Raw genomic sequence first — 11,655 nt, 5'->3', positions numbered from 1 at the left:
GCTATACAGTTAGTACATACTTTAATGTTTATCATTCTTTTATCAACAGCTTCTCACTTATCCACCTATCACATAATGTCGTGTGCACGCATAAAGAATGGTTCTTTTGATGGCAGAGTCAGAGCAAATATAACATTAAAGAAGAATACTCGGGGCTAAACAGACTGAACTCTACTCAGACAACAATTATTTTGCATGTTTAAAATTTCCCAGTTCTTATAGAATTCAGTTTCTTGGTTAATGACAAGCAAATGATTTACTGGTTAAATTATCAATCATGGAGCTCCTTGATAACAAAATAAATGGATAATTCAGAAACTGGCTTGAAGGTACTGATTTTAATTACTTTGACAATAAATTTTAGTAACAAACGTCTAACAAGCTCCTATTTGACTGCTAGACAGTGAAATCAGCTATCCAAACTCATTCTTTTTTTCTCTTGACAACGGGTGGTAGAACTCCCAGAGGACAGGTGAACGAGCACTAAGAAAGAATGTGTTTGCTAACCTAGCACCATAATTCCAGTCTTAGGACTCGGACGCAGCTGGACGGAAGTTACAGGAGGAAGAGAAGCTGCTGGAAACGCAAGGAAACCCGACTTCTGGCCCCATGTTGGCAGGGTCTGAGGCTGAAGAGGAACACAGCTTTGGGATGCGGCTATGAAGGAGGCAGGCCCCTCAGTGCCTGGCAGTGTCAGGAACTAGGCGGTTTCTTCTTGGCTTCCAGGTCCTTTTTAATCTCTTCAAGTTTTTTCGACATGTTTGGCATCTTTAAAAGAAAAAGGCAGCATTATAATTTAGCATCTACCTAACCAATATTCTTTCATGTTTCTTCTTTTAATACTGCCTTTGCAAGGTTTTGACTTCCTCTGGAGGAGACCTGCTCAACAGTGGTATTTCTTTGCTTCAGCCCTGCATACAAAAGTTATCAGTGTTAAGTTTATGTGCCCTCTCTGAAAGCCAGAAGGACCCAACTCAGTCCTTCAACCCAGTGCCAACTAAAAGATACATATCTATTTGCAATAAATGACAAGGCAATAAAGTCCCTGGCTAGAAAACTAGATTCTAGTGACGGGACTCCTTTTGCCACACTAAAACCTTTACTACACAAGAAAGTATAATCCCTTGTCTTTCTAAAGCACCTTTCGGGGTCCTCATCCGGTTGTGACATCCAGTTTTCCACCCCTCATCCCTACAGTAAGGTTGATGTAACTCCCCACTCCACCAAACTGTCTTCCTTACATGAACCACACTCTATAAATCCACATCCCAATTCTCTTGTGATGATATGGGGACATCCATCCATCTGTGAGTTCAATTATTTTTTCAAACAACAGAAAAACTTTCTTTCTTTTTTTCTTTATTTATTTAGAAAAACTTTCTATAAAGTTAAGGACTCACACTTATGGACCTGGTTTATGCTAGTAGGCAAACTTTACCTTGAGAGAGAAAAATAACTATGAAATAGTTACAGAGATCCAAGAAAGATGTGAATATGACTACTTACGTCATAGTTCTGGGCCAGATACATTCCAACCACGTTGCCCAAAGTAAATCCAAGCTGAAACAACAGAACAGGAGAGTTATAGTGCAGACAAAATCCATGATGAGCCTGTGACCAAGCCAAACACACGGGCTACATCTTCCCAAGATACATGGCAGGTGAATGCTCAGGTGCTCAGTGTAGGATTGCATACAACGTAGGAGTCACATCTCTCTCCTATGAAACAATCACATCCACACACACACATATGCACCGACATTAGAAAGCCCAGGACAGCATAAACGGTGGCTATGAGTAAGTTTCCCTTATCTCCTACAAGCCCCCATACAGTCCTGAATGGAGATCCCGAAACCCAGGCAAGGTTCCGATTTTGTCACTGGATGCTATTTGATTTCCCCTTTTGTTAATTTGTTGCAGGTGCTGTTACTCCTGTCTACAGCTGATAAAAAGTACTCAGTTACAAACACCCACTGGAGGGGACATGGTGGCTCACACTTGCAATCCCAGCATTCAGGAGACAGAGGCAGGAGGATCCTCGACAGTGAGAGAGCATTCTGGTCTACACAGACAGTCCCAGCTACAGAGCAAGAGTTCTATCCCACACCTACACAGCAAGACTTGGTCTCAAAACAACAAACAAACAAACAACAGCAACAAAAATCATTTGAACCAAAGAAGTTTAGAAAATAAAGGAAGTCTCAGAGTTCAGTCTCCGTGTTTCAAAAGAACGATCGTGGTCTGCCCAGGGTTATTCACAAAAGCAGCACAGGACAACTTGAGTTACTTAGAAACTCAGCTCCACAAGGACAGAAAGAACAGGAAACTCTGACACATCCATGAGCCCAGCACAATGCCAAGGGTGGGAACTAAAGGGTAGGACATTGAAGTCTGTGGGGAACATGGCTCCCCCCCAACGACAGAAGGGACAAGAACAGCTTTTAGAGAACTGTAACTGTTTATCCCACTGGGTGAGATTTTCCTGAAAATCTAGAGTACTCCCTATACACACAGGGATTAAGTCTCTCAGCTTTGCGTTTTAATGAAGATAGTTCTGTTTTCCTCCAGGCATCTTTTTACTTCAGAGCTCACAACTTCAGGCTAATTTCTGACTTAATAAATTCAAATTGGCATCTACCTTTTCCCCCCATTATTTTGTCGAGACAGTGTTGCTTCTGCTCAGTCTCTGTAGAGAAGTTAAAACAGAAATCAAAGAACAGCACTTACTGTATCATCAATCACACATGAGGTGTCCAGACTCGGAGAGGGCAAGGATACAGATGGGGTGATGGAAAGACGGCTCAGTAGTTTAAGAGCTCGTACTACCACTCTTGTGGAGAACCAGAGTTCAGTTCTCATCACCCATGTTAGTCAGCTCACAACTGAGTCCAGCACCAGGGAACCAACACCGTATTCACCTTCCGCAGGCACCCGCACTCCAGGGTACTACTGTCACCTCCAACTAGAACAGTGAAAATAAACCCTAACGGGGAAAGCACAACTGGGTCTTTCCTATCCTTAGCCTTTAAATTCCAAGAGCAATTTTAAATTGGTTTGTTGCTAGCAAGAAACACAAACAAGGCTATCTAGTTTCTCATCGCTGACCATTTTCTGATGCTTTTAAAAAATCCTTACCAGCCGGGCGGTGGTGGCGCACGCCTTTAATCCCAGCACTCGGGAGGCAGAGCCAGGCGGATCTCTGTGAGTTCGAGGCCAGCCTGGGCTACCAAGTGAGTTCCAGGAAAGGCGCAAAGCTACACAGAGAAACCCTGTCTCGAAAAAAAAAAAAAAAAAAAAAAAAAAAAATCCTTACCAAGCTGGCACCAAGAAGCAGATTTCCTTTTTTCCCCACTACACTAGATTCAAACCACAAGTTCTTGAAATCCAGAAAGATAATTACATTTGAGACAAAGTTTAAAAGGAAGAGGGAAAAAAAAGTCCCTTGAGGATACTAATCCTAATATCTCCCAGAAGGAAAATGGGACTGAGAAAACACCAAGGAACAACAGCACCAGAACTCTGGTTGTCTGCCAGCATCTGTGTGCCTTCAGGTGAGCCTTGCTGAGCCGGGCTTCCCATCTCTTAAAATAGCCTACCACCGAAATGTCCCAGCTCAGACTTAAAATTCCTGCTTCTTACTATGTATGTCTCAAAATAAACACAGGCTCTCTAGTGCGGCTCTATCTTAGCAACGTCACCAAGCACTGGAGCACAAGAGAAGGGACAGTTATTTTAAAATACAAAACAAACAAACAAACAAAAAACCCATAGGCCTCTATAAACGGCACCCTCTTCCAGTTCCAAAATGCCATCAGATCTAACAATAAGACATTTTGAATATGATACACAACCCAATCTGAGAAGTGTCACTTCTCAGAGAAATGATGGAGGACACCCGAGAGGTCAGGAAAATATGCATGCTGTTCAGGAGATGTCAATAGGCAGGAAAAGTAAAATCTACACTTGACCTCTTGCCTCTACATCCACATGCACAGGCAAGCAGACCTGCATATATTCATGTGCACATACACACATACACCACACACACAAAATAAATAAAAATTTTAAAATGTCTGCTTTTCAAATAATACCAAAGAGAAAGGACAAACCACAGAAGAGAATTATTTGCAAATCATATATCTGTTAGTATTTGTATCCAGAATAAAGATCTTTCACATTTAAATGACAAAGAAACAATTCAATTTAAAAAATGGGCAAAAGCCTTGAGTGGATTTCTCCAAAGACACAGTCAACAAGCCCATGAGATGTCTGACATCAGTTAGTTGTTGAAGAACTGCAAATCAAAACCACAAAGAACCATGGCACACCCACTAAGATGACTTTATTGAAAAAAACAAAACAAAAACAAAAACCAGAAGACACCCAGCCCCCCCCCCCTCCGGCACGGAATGGCAGGCGCACTACAATGAACGAACACGTGATGGAGAGATGGGAAAGCTGGAGGACTCGGTGGGGAGACGGGAGAGAGAGAAGTGGAGCAGGGCATGTGCCGTGGAGAGGTGGAACTAGAGCAGGCAGATGTGAGGCCATGATGTGCCGGGCTGCCACTGAGGGCCATGGCTGGGTCTGTAGTCCTACTGCAGCCTGTGTTGATGTCCATGTCCATGGACAGTGCTGTCACCAAGGGTCATTAGGATGTCCCTGGTCTGGGCTGCCACCTGAGGCCATGTTGATGTCTGGGGTGGGGGGTGGGGGGGAGACATGCTCTCACCCAGGGCCAAACTGACCTGCGTGGCCTGTGCTGCCACCAGAGGCCATGGTGCTCTCTGGGCCTGGGCTGCCACCATCACCTCCCACAAACAAACCAGGGCCATGTCTGGGTCCACGGTCCTACTGCAGCCATGGTCCGTGTTGATGTCTGTGGCCAGTGTTAACACCAAAGGTCATGCAGATGTCTGTGGTCTGGGCTGCTACCTGAGGCCATGCTGATCTGAGTGGCCTGCACTGCCACCCGAGTCCATGGTGATGTCCAGGCCCTGCTTCGACCAGGGGCCATGTCTGGGTCCTTGGTCCTACTGCAGCTGGTCTGAGGCCTATGTTACCACCAAAGGCCATTGGGGTATCTGTGGTCTGGGCTGCTGCCTGAAGCCATGTTGATGTCCTAGCAGAGTAGTGAGCTGGCCTGGGCCTTCAGCAGCCATGGAGAGCTAATCCTACCCCTCACAGGCCACCACATGGGAGAGCTAACCTCAGCAACATGTAGGCAGTGGCATGAGTGTGGGGGAGCTAGCTCATCCCTCACAGGGGAGTGGGGGACATTGGGAGAGGGAAGATTCAGTGGAGACCCAGGCTGACCAACTCAGCTGACCAAACCCAGATCCAGGGTTGAGTTGGCTCACCCCAACACCTACCCTATCTATGAGCTGCTACAGCACATGAAGGGGCAGGTCCTACAGAACCACACCACAGGATCTCCATGACTGGGGCACCAGCAGGATATCTGAGAGGACACAGTGACAGAAAATAAACCAGTGACTGTCTGGGCTGGAGGGGGGATGAGAAATGAACCCTAACATTACACAGTTTCTTTTTTATATTAAACAGAGTGATGGCCACACAATCTCGGAGCACACTAAAACCCCTGGATTACAGACATTAGCTGGGGGAATTTTTGTCTCAATGCCAGAGAGAGAGAGCGAACACTAAAATTTGGTAAAATAATGTCAGCTACCTGGGATGAAATGGAAGAAACCAAAGACAAATTCATGGCTTCCAAACAGGACTTTGTTAGAAAGAATGAAATGCCAGAGGAACAAAAGAAAACCAGGCAAATAAATGGCACAGTCCGCACATAAGAAATCTAAAAGTATTCTGAATTTTAAACACACGAACGGATCAGTCAGCAATACTCTATCCATTAGCATTAAGAAAGTACTGGTAAAAGCAACCAAGATCACTTAGAATGATGCATCTGGCCATTTGCTCAAAGCCTGTCCCCTCCAGAAAGTTGTAGTGTCTGGAGATCAACAAATAAAACTACAATTTTTACCTGGGGATGGATCCTGGCAAGAACCCAAAGCGGCTGACAAGTTCAAAGTATGACTCATCCAATTACATAGTTTCAAAAATAGCATGCCCGAGCCCAAGTTACTGACAAAGGTTTAAGAATCTAAAAAGAAGGGTGGAGAGATGGGTCAGCGGCTCAGAGCACCGACTCTTCCTGCAGGGGATGAGAGTTCAGTTCTTAACACATACATCAGGCAGCTCATAACTGCCTGTAACTCACCAGAAAACCTAACGCCTCTGCCCTCAAGGGGTAGGTGTGTCTGTGTGTGTGTGTGTGTGTGTGTGTGTGTGTGTGTGTGTGTGCGCATGCACACAAAACACACACTTAAAATAATAAAAATAAATCTTAAAAAAATATTAAGCAAATATAGCTACATGCTAGCACTGAAAAGGAAGCCTAAAAATATTTGGTCTATGGTGAGAACATCTACAACTCAAAACTATGCATTAACTAACTAGAATTAATAAAAAGCTAAGTTGATAACAGTATTTTAAGTGTTATTTATTTTTATCTGCATGGGTGTTTTGCCTACATTTATAATGTATATCATTTTTGTGCAGTCCCACAGAGGCCAAAAGAGGACATCAGATCCCCTAGAATTGGAGTTACAGATGTTGTGAACAACTATGTGTGTGCGCCAAATCAAACCCACGTCCCTTGGTAGAGCAGCCAAAGCTCTTAACAGCTGAAGTATCACTCCAGCCCTGGTAACAGTACTCTTCAATTTCAGACTCAAAAGAAGAAATTAGAAGGCCTTCCAAGGAGGCATATACATACAGTACCATTTCTGTGTCTCAGTTTTTAAACTTGATGTGAAGACTATCATGAGATGTTTAACAGCTGCTTCAAGTAGTAAAAATATCCATATTCTATGCATTAAAACAAAACCCTGCTAGGGATTAGAAACTAAAACCCTTCTATACTTCCTAGAAAAGCATTATTTAAGAGGTAAGCTACGGCTGGATGCGGTGGCACATGCCTTTAGTTCCAGCACTCAGGAGGCAGAGGCAGGCAGATCTCTGTGAGTTCAAGGCCGATCTGGTCTACAAAGTGAGTTCTAGAACAGCCAGGGCTACACAGAGAGAACCTGCTTTGGAAAACTAAAAAGAGGTAAGCTATGTTTTATATTCAGTAATACTGCTTAGAGGATAAATGGAGAAAGAAAAACATAATAAGAAAAATCATTAACTCCTTAACTGCCAATAATCAACAGGGGCACATGAAAATCCTTCTGGGAAGGATGTACTGGTTTCCCTGCTCTCAAAGACGCTGGTACAAATATTTAACTATCATATAACCAAAAGTAGTAACGAAGTGAAAAAGGAAGACCTAACATTAATGAGGGATCCATTCCAGGGCACCCCACACACTAACATCTGTAGCTGTTTGAGCTGGTTATACAACTGCACAGAAACCCACCCACATTCCCCAGTTCACCCTAACCCTCTACATCACTCACAATGCCTACTGCAATGTAAGGCCACAGGGACAGTCCATCCCACTATCCTGGTTAGGAATGTCAAGGAAAAACTGTACACATGCAATACATACACAATTATTTCCTACTATTTCCCATCCATGGTTAGTTAAATATGGAGAACTGACTGTAAATGAAGTCAGTCATCACCAAGTATTGACTAAGTCCCTTGTATGTCCCCAAACTAAATCCCTTAGTAGTGAAGAGAAGCAGCAGCATGTCAGCCAGCCTGGAGAAGCCTTCTAGTTCACACCTGAATTCCACAGCAGCCAGCTAGTACAGCTGCTCTGAGAGCAGAGTGGAAACGACTCACCAGCAACACTGTGAAGAGAGCAAGCTTCAGTGGGTCAGCCACGGAGACCTCATGGCCGCCACTGAAGGTGGCATCCTGCCTCTTTCATTAACTCTTGGTCCTCACAACCTTAGAGAACCACTATTATTGCCCACATTTATGCTGGGAAAACTGAAGCACAGAGCCATGAAAGATCCTAGTCAAGACTATACAGCAGGTCTGGCCTGGAAAATGGCTCAGCAGGTAAACACCCTTGCCACAAAGCCTGGCAACCTGAGTTCAAGCCCCAGAACCCATACCGGGGAAGAATCAACTCCTGAAAACTGTCCTCTGACCTCTGCATGTGCAGGCCCCACAGTAGAGACAAGTGCAGAGAAAGATAGATAGACAGACAGACAGACAGACAGATGTGATTTAAGAAAGAAATTTGCTGTATGGAAGATGCACCTGCTACATCACATAAAAAGAGTGTGTAAACAAGTGAATACACACACATGTCAGGCATATAATATCAAGAATGAAACAGTTTTAATGAATAAAATTAAGAATAAAAGAAAGAAACCAAAGATTGTGTCAACATTTCAAATGTGGGAGTCAAATGTGGGGAAGGACTGGTGAAGCGGGAAGGAGCAGTCAATCCAGATGAGAAGAGTGAGAGAATGGCAATAAGACATGTTGACGGGTGATAGATGGAACACACAGAAAAGGACTCAAGGTAGTTTTGGAAGCCATCAGTGAAGATGTGAAAAGAGACAGCTTGATAAAGAACACATTCCCTTAGGGGAAATTCACAGACCCAGGCCTGAGCCACCCACAGTAACTAAGAGCAGAGGGAAGCAGCCAGTGAAAACAGGAAAGATTAGAGAGGCAGGGAGCGTCCCATCTGCTACACCCAGATAGGGCCCAGTCTGTGGGAGCAGTGGCCAGTCACCCTCACTCTGCGATTCCGAGTTTTAACACAACAGAACCTAGGCAGTCCGGTGCACAGGCCCCAAAGCTAAAGGAGACAGTTAAGGAAGATGTGATTGAGTTAACAGCCACTGTGGGCTCAAAAGGAAAGAGGAAGTGACCCTGTAACAGCACCACAGGTGCTGTGAACCGCCACCACAGTGCTCACAGCCGACTTCCCGTCTACGCGTTCCTGGAAATAAAACTAGTCGAGCTAGGGGCAAGGGGTGGAGCGAAGTGTGGAAATGGGGATGATGGATGCCATTGTAACTGGAAGAGAAAGGAACACGGGAGCACAAGTTCTTCAATGGCCCCCTAGGCAACAACTGAGGAAACATTTCAGAGGGCTACAAAGTGCGCAGTGGCGGTTTCGCACTGGGATTGGGATCATTCCATCACACCCAGCCCTCTCCTATCACCTGTCTGTGGGAGGCCAACTCCCATTCTGACACCTTACAAAAGAGAAGGGGCAGTATCTCCGTCTTCAGTGAGTGCCAGTGTTTAAGTGCTTAATGTACTGGCTCCTTTAAAACCTCACAAAGGGCAAACGGAAGCACAGAAAATTTAAATAATTTGCCCAACTCCCACCGCTTGAGAGTAATAAGGACAGGGTACAAATTCAAGCGTGAATTTTAAGCCTAAATTTCTTTTTTTCTTTTTTGGTTTCCAAGACAGGGTTTCTCTATGTAGCCTTGGCTGTCCTGGAACTCGGCTCTGTAGACCAGGCTGGCTTCGAACTCACAGAGATGGACCTGCCTCTGCCTTCTGAGTGCTGGGACTAAAGTTGTGCGGTGGAGTCTAAACTCCTAAACATTAGGCCAGGATGGCCAGTGTTTTCTAGATGAAACGGCTAACTTAGGAGGAAGACTTGCAGAAGTTACCAGTGTTTGACCAAGTCCACAACACGAAAGCCGACTCCACCTCTGCCCATCTGTATTCATTCATCCCCAACAAAAGCAATGAAGGGGAGACACAGGGCAGGAGGACCCTAGTGGGTGACCAGTTACATCCGTGCTAAGAATCTGACAGGTGGCTTCAGCATCTCTCCTTAAATGTTGAAAATTTTAAATTCCCAAATCAAAACCCATCTTAGCACGGAGCACTTTAGTCCCACACCAAATACACCCACTCAGCAAAAGCATGTAAAATGTTGTGCAAATTGAATTCATGTTCTCCCTAGTTATCAATGAGCATCAGGTGCAGTGGGAAAGCCAGTCATATCTTCCACTAGCTGGCTGATACTGCTTTTAAAAGTGATTCCTAACAAGTAAACGACTGTTAATTACTCCTGCCTCCTAAGCTAATGCTCGGTTAGGACACTGGAGAAACCCCCAGAGGCAATGCGGGCAGCAGGCTTGTCTTTGTGGGGCAGTTTATGTCAACAATCCTGTTTGGGCTAACTAAGCAACTCCTTCCCGGAGCACCAGGGGGCCACTGACCATCTGAAAGAAAAAGGACATCTGCTTTATTAGAATTAGAGGATGAAACATCAAGTTTGAAAACGTTCATCTGAAAATTGGACTGTCGGCAAGTTCTCCTGAAATCCTCAACAGGCAATTTTAGAAATAATTGATTTTTTTTTTTTTTTTTTTGTCAGAAAACGTGGTAATTCAAAAACGGAGAACTTGGACAATTTGCTTTTGATTCTCATTTTACACCCCCCTCCCAAAAGGGTTCTATTAGGAGTTACTTATAGGCTAATCTGACTCACTCCTCAAAGCGTGCAAACTGAAAAGGTCTTTAGAGCTCCGTGAGCCGCTCGCTCCCACGTCGTGAGGTGGCTGACTAACGCACGGCTTGTGAAAGGCACTCTTAAAGCCTCAAAAATGCCATCTATAAGGCCGAGGATGGGATGGAGGGTCTGTGGGAAGTGGGGGGCGGGCGGGCAGGAGACAAGTCATTAAGGACCTCTCTGATCAAACTTTTACTAACTAGGACTGCGCAATGAGCTCACAGTAAGTGGCTTTGAAAACGCATCCGTCTCCCTGACACCTCAAAGTTTTCAGAACTCGAATGACTGCCTATAAACCCAGGCAAAGGAGCAAAGGACTCGGGAGAAGGCCGGAGGAGAGCCGCGCGAGCTACCCCATGGGGCAACGACTGGCTCGAGCCCCAGGTTCAGAGCCGTGCACCGCCGACCCGGGACCCCGAGAGGACGACGCGACCGCGGCGCCCGATCCTCGGAGGCTCCACTCACCAGGAACTGGAGCATGATGTCGGTGGGGAGGGCGAGGAGGGTGTGAGAGTGGCTTCTGCTCCAGCGCTGCTCCGGGACTCCTCCCCAGCGCGAGGGCGGAACCCGCCATCAGGTTCCGGTTTACTCCCGGGCCCGCCCTCTCCATGCCCGGAAGCGACTTGCGGTGCCGCAGCGCCCCCTCACGGCCATCGCGGGAAGCGGGGAGGGGTGAGGTGCAAGCCCAGGCTTCTTTGAACCAAGGCCTCTGGAAAACTGAGGCCCAGAAAGGTACCCTGTTCCAATTACGCTGGCAATTGTGATAACACAGTTGGACTTAGAGCTTCCTGGCCTACTCAGCCCGAATGAGGGTAAGGTGGCGGGTCCCATGCCAGGTGAGCAGTTGACTCTTTGCAAAGAGTCATGCTAATCGCCCCCACAGTGGACTCTCAGACTTTTTGAAAAGGGGCGAGAGTCCCATTTTTCAAAAGCTCGCAGATGTGCTATGCAGCCTAGCTAAGCAGAGTCCTCAGATCCATGATAGAGGATGGAGAGAGATCTTCAGAGCCTGGCACAGCTAGATCCAAGTCGTGATTGCTGGCAGCCACCAGCAACTGCCTGATCTATCTGAAGTTCACTAAAGGCCTGTGTAAGTTGGAGCTTGCATTAGCTACCACATAGGAGCCAAAGATGAATGTGGGCGCGAGCACTGGGAGGCCCCGTCCCAGTCCATCCAC

General features: G+C 45.8%; 1 long non-coding RNA gene across 1 annotated transcript; it reads right to left on the bottom strand.

Annotated features, from left to right (window-relative positions):
• Window positions 1–678: 678 nt before the first annotated feature.
• On the bottom strand, window positions 679–11,176 carry LOC131906798 (uncharacterized). Its single transcript, XR_009378202.1, has 3 exons — window positions 10,943–11,176; window positions 1,507–1,560; window positions 679–768 (listed from the first exon to the last, which is right to left on the bottom strand). It is a non-coding gene; the product is annotated as an uncharacterized LOC131906798 (long non-coding RNA).
• Window positions 11,177–11,655: the final 479 nt, after the last annotated feature.

This window comes from Peromyscus eremicus, chromosome 3 (assembly GCF_949786415.1).
Source record: "Peromyscus eremicus chromosome 3, PerEre_H2_v1, whole genome shotgun sequence".
In the NCBI taxonomy this organism is placed as follows: Eukaryota; Metazoa; Chordata; class Mammalia; order Rodentia; family Cricetidae; genus Peromyscus; species Peromyscus eremicus.
This window is presented reverse-complemented; position numbering and strand designations above follow the sequence as displayed.